Consider the following 14,423-nt stretch of genomic DNA (forward strand, 5'->3'; position numbering starts at 1 on the left):
TAACAATAATTTTGTAAATCCTTTAATTAAGGTGACATTCTAATGGAATGATCCAATGTCCTCTACCAAGGCCACTCCTAATAGGTTGATTAAATCCTTTAATAGGGTCACATTTAATAGTGTTTTGTACAACCTTTAACAAGGTTGGCCCTTAATTAGGCTCACTTTAGAAGAGTGAAAAATTGGAAGCATGTTACTTGGTGGTTTTTCCTAAATTGGGTTTCCACGTTAAATCTCAGTGTCAAAGTTTTATTTACATGTTTGGATGTTACTTTGTGCATGCTATTCTTACAACTATTTATTTGACTATTAGTCAGCACATATAGACATAACAGAAAGTTAAAGAATGCTAAATTGATGATATATTTATATTTATGAGATTGATTAAGTTATGTGAAGTTGTTGAAAGTTGAATTGGTACATCTAGACCTGAGGATAATTGATTCAACCCACCCCCCACCCTCATTTATTTTAAATCATTCTAACAATTAATATAAGATCTTTGGTGCTAGTAAGGAAAGTTTGAAGGGACTCAAATTAAAGATCAAGATGTACAAGAGATAGATACCCAAGCTAAACAAGGAGAACTTCCCAGCATGGCAATGCTAGATGAGATTGCACTTATCTCATATTAGTTGGGCAATGAATATATATTAAGGTACCTAGACCCATGACTATTGAACAAATGGAAGAAAAGAAAGAGCACAATCAAATGATGATTGAACTTGCAATAGTCCTAAGTTATGTTGAATTTGATGATGTGAAGGATTGTACTATTGCAAAGAAAATGTGGGAAAAGTTATCACAAATCCATGGAGGAGACAAAAATGTATTGAAAGCTAAGGCAAAAAACTTGAGAGGCAAGTTTGTCGATATGAGAATGAAAGAAGGTGAGACTATTGCACAATATTGTGGCTGAATCAAAGAGGTGGTGAATGCACTATCAAAGGACCTGGAGGCATCATATCTGATGAGACTATGACAAGTAAGGTATTTAGGACTTTACGTCATGTCTATGCAATTAGAGTATCTGCAATTGAAGAACTGAGATGTACACTTGGTAATGATTTGACCTTGGATAGCCTAGTTGATAGACTCATTGCATTTGAACTATCAAATTTTGATAATTATTCCCCTGGTAGTGTTGAATCTTCTTTTAAGGCTAAATTGGCCCTTAAAGGAATCTTGGAGGAAGAAATCTACATTGAACAACTTGAAGGATTTTTTGATCCTAGCAAGAGGAATATGGTATGTAAGCTACACAAAGCTTTATATGGTTTGAAGCAAGCCCCTAGAGCATGGTATGAAAGGTTATATAATTATTTGATTAAAAATAGTTTTGCAATAACTAATGACAATAGCAATTTGTATTTGAAAAAAATCTATTTATGTAAGATATTGTTAGCTGAATTTTTTGTTGATGATATCATATTTGAAGGAAAAGATTCAATGTGTAAGTCATTTGTTAATCAAATGAAGAAGGAATTTGAGATGTCAATGTTTAGAGAGATCAAATTCTTTGTTAGTTTGTGAGTCTATCAAATTAAAAAGGTGGCATATATATTACACAATCTAAGTATGTCAAGGAGATATTGAAGACTTTTGGAATGGATGACTCAAGATGAATTGGAACACCTATGATAACTGGACACAAGTTGTTAGAGAATGATGATTATACTGAGGTGAATCAAACATTATATAGGTCAATGACTAGAAAAATGCAATATTTTGTACATAGAAGATTTGACATTGCATTAGTAGTTGGTATTGTTTCTAGATTCTTTGCTAATCCTAGAGAAAATAATATGATGACAATAAAAAGGATGCTGAGATACTTGAAAGGAATAGAAAACTATGGATCATGGTACAAGAAAAATGATAAGTTTGAGTTGAAGGTTTTCACTGATGCAGATTGTGCTTGAAATATTGATAATAGAAAGAGTACAAGTGGAGGCACTTTTTTTCCTAGGTAAGAGACTGATTTCATGGACAAGCAAGAAGTAGAATTGTATTTCACAATCCACAATAGAGGTTGAATATGTTGCTATAGTAGTAAATTGTTCTAACATTGTGTGGATCAAACAGTTATTGAAAGGTATGAAGGAAGAGATCACTAAACCTGTTCTGATATATATTGTGATAACACAAGTACTATAAAAATATCAAAGAACCCTGTGATGCTCACAAAGACTAAACATATTAAGATCAAGCATCATTACTTGAGAGAGTTAGTGCAAGACAAAGAAGTGAGATTGGAATATGTGAATACAAAAGAACAAATAGTTGACATATTCACAAAGGCACTACCTAAGGATGTGTTTGAGTATCTAAGAGGTAAGTTAATGGTGATTCCCCTACCTGAAGAAAACTAAGAAGAGATGTTGCATTGCATCAATTGTTATGATCATAATATCTTATAGATCGATGCTAGAGGTCACACTTTAGGAGTTAACTAGGGGTGTGAAAAGAAAGACATGAAACTATGACCAGATGAAGTTGCAAGGAGTTATGAAGCAAGATGATGGAATGACATTTATATATTAGTTAGCACAATGACATTAAGATGTTATATGTGCTAGAGAAAAGAGAAGAAATGCATGTGAATGGTTGATGTCTTCAACATTGTTGTCAAAGAGGGAGAGATATATTTAGTTACCATTCATAGAATAAGGGTGATGATGTTGCAGTTACCATGAGTTGATGAGTAGAGGGAGACATATGTTGCTAGATGTGTTGAAGTTATTAGGAGAGAGAGAGAGAGAGAGAGAGAGAGAGAGAGAGAGAGAGAGAGAGAGAGAGAGAGAGAGAGAGAGAGAGAGAGAGAGAGAGATGACAAATATTGCATTGAATGAGAATCAAAATGAAAGTGAGAAAGAGAGAACAAACACAAGTGGAGCAACCAGTACAAATTTGAAGAATTTTTGGATTGCGTGGTAACTAGAGGTTTTGCCATTAATGTCAAAGAGGGAGATTGTTGGAAACTACAATTGGAACAATTGAGTTGTCATTTGATGTCAAACCTACTGGTAAGACATTGTGTAACCTATTGGTGAGACATTTACTAATAGTGTAGAGTGTCATATCTATTAATTGATGAAGAGAATTTGAAAGGTAGATATACCAAGGTGAGCTAGTCAAGTTGTTGAGAAGAAAGAAGATAAGTATTATGGAATTACAATACACACTTGATATGTTAGTTAGTGTCAACATAACATGTTGTTTAATAAATACATGAAGTAAAGAAGACAAGAGAATCGATGTATGAGTGAAATAACAAGTGTTGAGTTAAACTCTAAGCTTGATAGAGTATTGGTATTGGTTGGTCAATGAAGAAGTTGGAATGGAAGATTGAGGAACTTAAGTAGAAGCCAAACAAATAGTTTAAGTCAAGTGATAGTTATTATTGAGCAAGTTGATGAAGGAAGGTTAGTAGCAACTGAGCATAGTAATGGTTGAGCAAGCTAGTCGATGTCGAGAGAAATAGAACAATGTATTTCTAGCTACACAGTGATGATCGAGCAAAAGGACTTAGTGATTCTCGAGTGAGAACAAAATTTATAGTTTTTAAAATAATCAAATTTGAGGTTGACAAAGTTGAATTTTTGGATAAGTCAAAGAAGGAGAATGATAAGGATTGATGAGGTGGATTATTTAATGCACGAAGAGAGTTTGTTACACAATGAAAGGCAAGGATTTGCTCATAAGTTTCTAGAAGTATCAAGAAAGGAGAAGGAGAACAAAATGATGGAAGGATTTGATGAGTCTGACCTAACCCTTAGATCTATGGTGATGTTTAAGTGGAAAAAGATCAAAATTTCCTATTTAAGGAGGCACAAGAGATTATTTCTAAGGTTGTTTATTGTTGATTGGTGATCTTAAGGAGAAGTTGTGAGGATCAGAGCAGTAGAAAATAAGTGTGAAGGGATTAGTGAATTATGATTGCTTGACGGGATGCCAAGAAGATCGGTGAGGGAGATGATAAGGGAGGTGAGTCAATGAACCAAAAAATGAGCAAATGGAGATCTGAATTTGCAAAGTGAGTTGTATTTCAAACGTGTTGTTACATTTTAATCATTGTGATAGTCAAAATTCTTTAATCAAGGTTGACCTAATAGTCATTTGTAAATCCTTTAATCAAGGTGACATTCTAATGGAATGATCCAAAGTCCTCTAACAAGGCCACTCCTAATAGGGTGATTAAATCCTTTAATAGGGTTGCATTTAACAATGTGTTGTATAATCTTTAATAAGGTTGACTCTTAAACCATCTCACTTTAGAAGAGTGAAAAATTGGTAGCATGTTACTTGTTGGTTTTCCCCAAATTAGGTTTCCACATTAAATCCTGGTGTCAAAGTGTTATTTACATTTGTGGATGTTACTTTATGCATGTTATTCTTACAATTATTTATTTTGTTGTTAGTCAATATATATAGACATGACAAAATGTTAAATCACTTATCATTTCTATATGGACTGAGTTGTTTAATGAGATTGATTAAGTTGTGTGAAGTTGTTGAAAGTTGAATTAGTACATCTGGACCCAAGGATAACTGATTCACCCCCCTACCCCTAGGTTATTCCAAATCATTCTGATAATGCCAGTAGTGTTATATATATTAAATGACATCATTGTGTTGAAAATATAAAAATAATGGTCACAATCTTTATTATTTAGGTAAGTGCATCAAGATGGTGTACTAAAAGGGGGTATAAGTGCACACCTTTTTTTTTTGAAATCAGGTAAACCTAAACTTAGACAAGATGTTTGAGGGTCATCCACTCAAAAATGACAAGATGTGTAAACAATATAAATTGTAGTACTTTGAATCTACTTTCTAAACTACTAGATTTTTTTTAAAATGGATAAGATTAGGTGGATCAAACCATGCACACACGAAAAATAGTCCTTTATTTTTTCAAAAACATAATATAGTTATTTTTGTGTGCAACACAAATGACCTAGCTATATTTGGTATTTTGCAAATCCCTTTGGTAGGACAATGGGTAAGATTGATATCTAAAAGTTGTTTATTTTTTTGTAATTTTTTGATGAGTATTTTTTTTTGTGAATTATTGAAGTCACTACATATATAAAGTTTGGTACAGGTTCATGTGCAAGGCATAATTTGCATCAAAATAATCGAAAATGAATTATTTTATTAAGTGTATGGAATGAAGTGTATAAAAATAATATGTCATTTATTTTGCATTTGGCTAAGTATATTAAAAGTTATTAAAAAAATGTTAGACATATGTTTGTGAGAACTGTGAGGATAGTGGTAAAACTAATTAATGTTTACAATTTTAATGTTGTCAAAAAAAGAAAAAAAATTATATATTCAAAAAGGTAAGAAGACATGTCAAATTATGGTGGTGATTTTAGAGATACCCACTCTATCATTTGGAAACTTGATGAAGGCAAAGATGATAATTCATCTTTGAAGATGATAAAATGTCTAAAGGATTGAAATTGGAGGGAAAATGATCTCACAAGCCTTTGGGTCAACTCCCAAGGCTAATTCCAAGCCATAACATGATCTAGTTTTATGTTTTCAAATAACCCGATTAGATTATTAGAGCCAAAAATGTGTTGCAATGGTTAAAAAACCCAATCAATTTTTTTAATGAGTGAATGAAAAATTGCATTCACATAACCCTCTTTGGTTACTATGATAGCAATAACTCAATTTGGGTTATGTCTATCATAAATAAGGTAAATATTTATAACTCTATTATTATTATTATTATTATTATTATTATTATTATTATATATAATTAAACATCTAAATTATATTTATAAGTATACAACTAAATTCATATATAATTAAATATTTTGATTTTGTTTTTATATATACAATCACATATATTCATAACCTCTCTATCTTGCTTTCTTAGTAACCCCTAACACCCATTGCCTCAAACCAATAACCGTTCTCTGTCCAAGCTAACCCCTAACCCTCTCTCCCCCCAAACACCTAACCTACCTTTCTCCCTCCCTCTCAAACCCCCAACTTACATCTCTTTCTATCTAACTCCTAACTACACATTTCTAACACTAAACTTCCTTCTCTTATTGACCCCTAACCACTCTCTCTTCCCTTCTCAAACCTTTAACCTACCTCTTCTCAATCTATCTAAAACCCCTAGCCTACCTCTTTGTCTCTCTATCTAACTCTAAACCCCATCTCTCTAACCCCTAATATCCCTCTCTCACTGACCCCTAACCTCTCTTTCTCCCCCCCTCTTAAAACCCTAACATCTCTCTCTCTCTCTCTCTCTCTCTCTCTCTCTCTCTCTCTCTCTCTCTCTCTCTCTCTCTCTCTCTCTCACACACACACACACACACTTCCTCTTACTTCCTCTACCTTCCACGAACCCCCCATCTCTATTTGTAAAATAGTTCTACATAACCCGATTGGGTTTTAAGATCCTATGGACGTTGTAGTCAGTACTCAATAACCCAATTGGGTTACTGAAAACTATAAATATAAAAACATGTCAATGGTTATTATATAGTTTCATTGTGTCCCACATGATTTTAATTTTTTTTACATGTCTTTCTGCACTAGGTGTACAAATATTTACTCTTTTTTTTCTTGGAAATAATGAATTTGATCTATTTGTAATATTTACTTGTTATTATTTGTTTGTATCTTGTAATTCAACAAAAAAATGATGTAATTTTGTTAATTTTTTATTTGATTGTGTATTTTGTTCGTGTTATTTTTTTTGTAGGGAAATTTGACTCTACAATCATTCGAAAGAACAAGAGAGGAATGATTAAAAAATGAGAGACAACAAAGGCACAAACAAGGGATCGTATGAGGAGACTATGTGAAGGTACATATCAAATGTCTCTAATGTAAGTGATGAAAATATACCAATTCAAATTGGCATGATCAATGCACCTAATGTTGCAAATGAAAATCATGAGCATACACTTATTGACATTGATGTAACAAATGCACATAATTCGACAAACAAAAATGTTCAACATACCCCGATTGAAATGATTATGGCAAATACACCTATGTCACCTAATGCACCTAATGTGGCATCACAAGTTAACATGTTAAATAGATATAATGAAAGTAATGAAAATATAGAGCATGCACCTACATCAACATCTCCTAGAATAATTCATAGAAAACTAAGGTTTTTAATTGACATTGATGAAAATATTTTGAAGCCAATGCATGATAAAATGGTAGAAAAAAATTGAAGAAGAATTGTTTAAAAGATTTGGAATAACTATTTTGAAAAATTAAATCAAAGTGGAATATGCCAACTTCTTGTTGCAATTCTTAAAAATATCGAATCTAGAGAGATAGTAAGAATTTTAGGGTTAAGAACATCTGAAAATAGTAATGAAAGAAGCATTGTTAGAAATCTCTTTGATGCATAACAATCCATTTGTTGAAAATCATGTAGTAAAGATGTTAATACTAATCGATGTGTCCTCACATCAACCATAGTGGGAAAGGAAATGGCAAAATCTCATATAATTTTTTTAAAAAGTCAAATTTTAAGGATAAGTAGAACAATGTTAGTTAAAGCCTTAGCTAGGCTGGAGAAATTTGAGGATTCTAGCAATACTAATTCTTTTTGGTTAGTCCAAGGTAGACACCCAGGTAAGGATAAATTTATTATTTATGCACTAGGAATAGTAATTGAGAACTTTTGGCATGACAACACAAGGGCTTCACCAAACAAAAAGATGTTGTCAAAAGACGAATTGGAAAAAGAAACTACGAGTCACATGCAAAAAATTATTTGGATATGACTCAAACATAATTCTATGAAACATTTCTTAAATGATTTGCTCAAATTAAAATTAGTCAAAGGTTTTTTAAGATGACCAAACCATTCTAAGTTAAGATAAGTCATACATGCATTACATGTTGTTGTAGGATTCATGTTGAGTTTTTATGTATTATGATTTTAATCATTATATATGTTGTACTTTGCATACTAACAATATATTGGAGGAATGTGGTCTACAAGTACCTCCTAAGCCACCGAGAGAATTTATTGCAAGTGTACTATGTGAACAAGATGATGGGTTCATTTATTATAAGACCATGTGTTTGAAAGGTTATTACCCTCAATGTGGTAGTTTGAAAAAGTTACATAGATACCTACATCTAGCTAGTACACATGAAATTGGTAAGACACTAGTTTCTCTTGGAAAGTACAAGTCAGTTACATTATATGGTGTTAAAGATGGAAACAAATTAAAGAGGTTTGAGTTAGTAAACTATGATGTATTTGTAGTTGATTTTACGAAAAAAAATCATGAGAAAATAGTTTATAAGTACATAAATCATACACATAGAGCTAGATGGTTCGATGAGAAATTCAAGTTATGTAAGGACACTTTTCCCCTGGGTAAAAATATGTCATTTGTTTACTTCACTAAAAACTATACACTTAAACCTCAAAATAAAGTGCAACCAATGTATTGCAACTCTATATAAGTGTCAATTTTTGTACTAGTAGCATTTATTCAAGCACATGATAGCACAGAGGAGGACATAAAGGATTTATGAGAGTATCACTTCTATATTAGTGATGATCGAACTCATTCATCAGAGTTTGTACCAAGATGTTTTAGAGTTTTTTATGACAACTTGAGAGAAAGAGATGTAAGACACAATCAACACATTATATGGTCAGAAAATTGCACCACACAGTTCAAGGATGCAAGGATGTTTTATTGGTTGATAGGATGCATGTGACAGGTGAAGTGTAACATTTTTAGAATTTTATTGAGTTGAGACATGAAAAGGGGGAGCATGATTGTGTTGGAGCATGTGTGAAAAGAGCTCTTAGTAGAGAGAAATTAAAGTATGGAGGTAGTGCAACATTAGAAAATGTCAAAATAATTGTGCAATGGTGTAACCCTACAATGAGGCCAAGTAATATGGGTAAGTCTATGATTTTAAGATATTTTTGGTTGATACATGAACCTAACATTGAAAATTTGCAAGATTGTTGTACACTTATAGGATCAAATGAGATGCATTCATTTAGAAGTTCAAATGTAGTGTCACTAGCTATTACTAGAAAGCTTGCATGCTTTTGCTCTTCTTATATGGATCACTTATTGGAAGAATGTGAATCAAAAGAGTGGGTTGATGAATGCTCTTGTAGACCTTTGCATGCAATTGATTCATATCAACTCCGTACAACACTACAGTTCAACTAGGTTAGAGCATCAATAGATTTTGACTATGTATCTGACCTAGTTGAACTATGTATTATGTACTATGCCTTCTATTTTGATGGGTGATAACACTCTTGTTGAGGTGTGTGGGAGAGGGTCTGTTGATGTGGGGGATGGCACATTCCATGATGTTCCTTATGTACCCTCATTGTCAACTAATCTCCCATCGGTACACCAGATCACTCACACAGGTTTAGGCAAGTGGGTTGAGTTCACTCCTGATTCAGTGGAGATACGTGAGTTGCACAATGATTCTACAGTTGCAGTTGGGAGAGCAGATCATCAGTCACAACTCTATATGTTTTCTCACTTTGTTCCTGATCCTCCTTTGACTATTTTGCTCACTCACTTTAATGATGTGATCAGATTATGGCATGAGCGGTTTGGCCATCTTAACTTTCACTACTTGCATCAGCTTAACCAGCAGAGCATGGTCACAGGGTTGCCTTCTACTTTGACATTGGAGTCACTTGGAATACATGATAGATCTTCTGATGGGTCAGATTCACTTGAGCAATCTTCTACCTCCACTTTTGATGCAGAGAGTGATTCAAAGGACTCACCTCCTTCCTCTCCTAGTCATCATTCACAGGTTGATGATTCTCCTCTAGATTCTCCATCTTTTGGTCCACTTTGGGCTAAACAGACCTTGCAGTTTGTAGGTGATTGGGTTGGGGATCCATCAGACACCAAGCAGACTCGTTTACAATTCCAAGATGCTCTACATATCTTCATTGCTACTACCTCAAATCCACAGTCCTTTCATGAGGCTTCTAGTATTTTTGAGTGGGATACAGCTATGCAAGAAGAGTATAGTTCCTTGATGAGGAACCACACTTGGGATCTTGTCCCTTTTTTTAAGGGAAGAAAACTTGTTCGATGTAAGTGGATCAACCAGACAAAATTTGCAAACTTTGCTGGAGGTGTGGGATGCTTCATCTTTTGGGGGGGCCTCTTCCTCTCACTTGGAGTCCTAATTTTCTTTGGGGAGTCTCTTTTCTCTCTCTTTTGGGGGAATTTTATGTACATGGGTACCTCATCAGGCTTGACTTGTCGGGACCCATTTCTACATCCACCTAAGCTTCGCTTATGGGGGGGTGTTAGTGTAGTTTTTTATTTTTCCTATTTTGATAAGTTTTTCCTACACTTTTAATAATCTCACTTAGGTTAATAAAGCATGTCTTATTAGGTGAATGGTTGTGAGGTGTCACCTTCCTACATGTGAGCATCCATTAGCTATCTTGGGAAGATACTTTGCTATCTTTAGTCCAATAGATGGTTGCTCCTCATTGGTTGGTGTTGCTACCTCCTCCCTCTTCCTAGCCTATATAAGCATGCTACCTGGCTTGTATTTGCATCTCTTGTTTTTGAATCCTCTTAATGCTATTTTGCTTCCAGCATTTGCATTACTCTCTTGGAGACTAACTCTATGATGCTATTTTGATTTTGTATCATTTGCATTCATAGTTTAGATATTTACTCTTTGCACTAGTTTTCTGGGTTGTTAATCTTTTCAGATTCTAACACCACTCTCCAATCACTTCCAAAATTTGTTCTTTCAATGTACATGTTAAATTAAACATATAAAATCAACATTAACTCAAAAACTTACCCCTTATTAAGGAAGATCACTTGTTGGTATATTTGTGCATCAATTTGATACCCTCAAATCATGCTTCCTTGTGGTGTATACCCCTTAATCCTTATTTCCTGAACTATATTTGATTATTTTTGTAAAATAAATGTTATATTGGACTTGAGACATGAGAATAAACCTTTATATTCATGTATTAGGTCCTTGTATCCACTCTCCCTCTCCCTATCCCCACTATCACCCCCTCTCCCTCCCTTATCCCACCCTCTCCCTCTCTCTCCCTTTCCCTCCTCTCCTTTCCCTCTCTCACTCCTCTCCCTCTCCCATTTACTCACCTTCTCCCTCTCTCACTTCCTCCCCTTTCTCCTTTCCCCACTCTTGTCCCTCTCCCACATACTCTGCTTTTCTCTCTCCCACTTCCTTTGCTTCTCCTTTTACCTCTCCTCTCTCTTTCTCTCTCCCTCCACCTCTCTCTCTTTCCACTCTTCCTCCTCCCCAATATCCCCTCACCTATTCCTCATCAAAGAATTGATCAACACTTCAAAAGAATTTATCAACACTTCATAAATTTGGAGAAAGAATATCGCACCAAGGGATTCCTATCAAAGAATTTCGCTTTTCTCCCACCCCCAGATGTTTCAAAACCTTAAAATTGATTCATTTCAAAGGAAACTCAATACTCTTAACATTCATGGAGGTTTTAGACCTTCACACATCCATACCTACACGTGAGAGCAGTACAATAGCAAATTTTGTGCCATTTTCCCACTCTTACTAATGGTGTACACTTGCAATTTGTTCATCCTAGGATCTAAATTTATTCTCTATTATATTTGGTTGGATGGGTTAAGGCTAGGTCCAACCTCATTTTTTCCACATAGTCCCTTAGACATTATCAAGCATACTACACAAAAGCGTTCCTAAGAGTCTCTAAGCAACACTAGGGATCGATCTTTGAGTGCGCATAGCTCTGAGCTCATACAAGGTATTTAAAATCTATTAGGTACTACAAGATCAAGTTCTCAAGGCCTACAATAACCTATCTTAGTTTTAGGAGATCTAACTTTGTTTGGATTTGGCATCTCTTTCTTGTCTAATGCCAAAAGTTGCAGTTTTGCTCGGTTCAAATGAGCAAGGTTGTGTATATTTCAAGTCATTCATCCTGGGATCAAATTGTCTTCTTTTTTAACTCTAATTGGGTAGGTTTAGGCTAGGTTCAACCTTATTTCAACCATAGAATCCCTTGAATATTATCAACCACACTACATGAGAGCTTCCTTAATGGTCTCTAAGCACTATTGGGTAGCAATCTTTGAGCAGACATATCTATGAGATCAGATGAGGTATTAAAAAATTGTTAGGTGTTAAAGATCATGTTTCTGAGGCCTACAATAACCTATGTTATTTTTAGGAGATCCAAATTTATTTTGATTTGGCATCCCTTTCTTATTTAATGCCAAAAGTTGTAATGTTGCTCAGTTCAAATGAGCAAGGTTGTGTATATTTCAAATAGTTCATCTTGGGATTAAATTGTCTACTTTGTTAGCTTCATTTGGTTGAATTTAGGCTATGGCCAACCTTGTTTTATCCACAGAGTCCCTCGGACATTATCAACCACACTACATGGAAGCATCCCTAAGAGTCTCTAAGCACTATTGGGTAACAATATTTGAGCAGTAATATCTCTGAGCTCATCCAAGGTATTGAAAAACTATTAAGCACTACATGATTGATTTTTTGAGGCCTACAATAACCTATCTCATTTTTAGGAGATTTGACTTTTTTTGGATTTGGAATCCCTTTCTTGCCTAATGCCAAAAGTTGCAGTGTTGGTCAATTCAAATAAGCAAGGTTATGTATATTTAAAATTGTTCATCTTGGGATCAAATCATCTTCTCTATTAGCTTCACTTGGTTTAGGCTAGGGAAAATCTTGTTTCATCCATAGGGGCCCTTAGATGTTATTGACCACACTAAACGAAAACGTCCCTAAGAGTCTATAAGCATTATTGGGCATCGATCTTTGAATGGGCATATCTCTAAGATTGTACGAGGTATTGACAAATTGTTAGGTGCTATGGGATCATGTTGTTAAGGCCTACAATAAAATATATCATTTTTAGGATATTCTACTTTGTTTGGATTCAGCATCCCTTTCTCGCCTAATGCCAAAAGTTGTAGTGTTTCTTAGTTCAAATGAGTAAGGTTGTGTATATTTCAAATCATTCATCCTGAGATTAAATCATCTTCTCTGTTAGCTCTGGATGGTTGGGTTTGGGATAGGTCCAACCTCATTTCATCCATAGAGTCCCTTGAACATTATCGACCACATTGAATAGAAGTGTCCCTAAGGGTGTGTAAGCAACATTGGTGACCTTGTAAGGCTAATTACTTCAATGACTCAATCTAGTAAAACCAAAATTGATTTGATTCGACCATTTCATGGTGGAAGTGTCAATTAGAGGATTTTCACATCCTAACTTAACTAAAAATTGTTGGGCCTTCCACTCTTGAAGAAAAATATGTAAAGTTTCCATATTGAAACTTTTGATGCAAAGATGACAAACATAGCAAGTTTCAAAAAATGCTTACAAAACCTTTTTGAACTAACACCTACACATATTATGAGACCTAAAAATATATAAAAATATATATATTATAAGAGCACATATTTCCCTTGTTTGATCCTTTCCCATGTTGGTTTAAGTACGCATGCCAAATTGGGGTCAAACCACAAGATAATGGCTTCCAAAAAAATGTCAAAATAAGTGCATAATGTTAATAATTTGACGCAAATACATAAATTATGACATACATTTAATTTTTATGTCTTATTACATAAAAATAAGTCACATATGAGTTTGATTACGTTTTACACCAAATTTGATAAACATATTACATTTTTATGCATAAAATAATGAACGTTCACATGTTTGATTAATTGTAAGAAAGTAAGATGAAGTACAAATTTGTACACACACATTGAACAAGTTGGATGGAAATTCAAGTTTAATGTATATGAAAGTGAACAATATTGTGCCATATCAACCATATAGTTACAAAAATATGCCATGTCTCATAGGTGCAATACAAATGTCAAATATATACAAATGTTGAATGTGTATAATATATATATTGAATGTGCACAATACAAATATTGAATGTATACAATACAAAAGTTGAATATATATTAATGTCATGTAATGACCACAACTACATATTGATATCTCTATCAGTATCTATGAATGTGTTGGATCATCAAAATTGAGCCTCTATGATGGAGTACATGGCTCACCAAGTGTGTATAAGAAAAATTAAAATGCTAAATCAAATATCTTATGTTAAAATAATATGAAAATAACTAAAAACTGGGTTGTAAACTGTGGATAGTTGAGTTGTTGATTAGCTCATCTCTTTGTCCCGGACTTGGACTAAATGATAATGGTAATGGTATGATTTTTGTTTGGGTAGGACTCCTAAAAAAATGATGAGGTAGAGTGACGATGGGAGACACAATTAATGATGAATCAATTCTTGTCAAAGGCACAACCAGTGATGAAACAGTGCTAGTATGAGGCACAACTGTTGGAATTATGATATATT

This window comes from Cupressus sempervirens, chromosome 10 (assembly GCF_028749045.1).
Source record: "Cupressus sempervirens isolate cs-2001-9-10 chromosome 10, ASM2874904v1, whole genome shotgun sequence".
Classification (NCBI taxonomy): domain Eukaryota; kingdom Viridiplantae; phylum Streptophyta; class Pinopsida; order Cupressales; family Cupressaceae; genus Cupressus; species Cupressus sempervirens.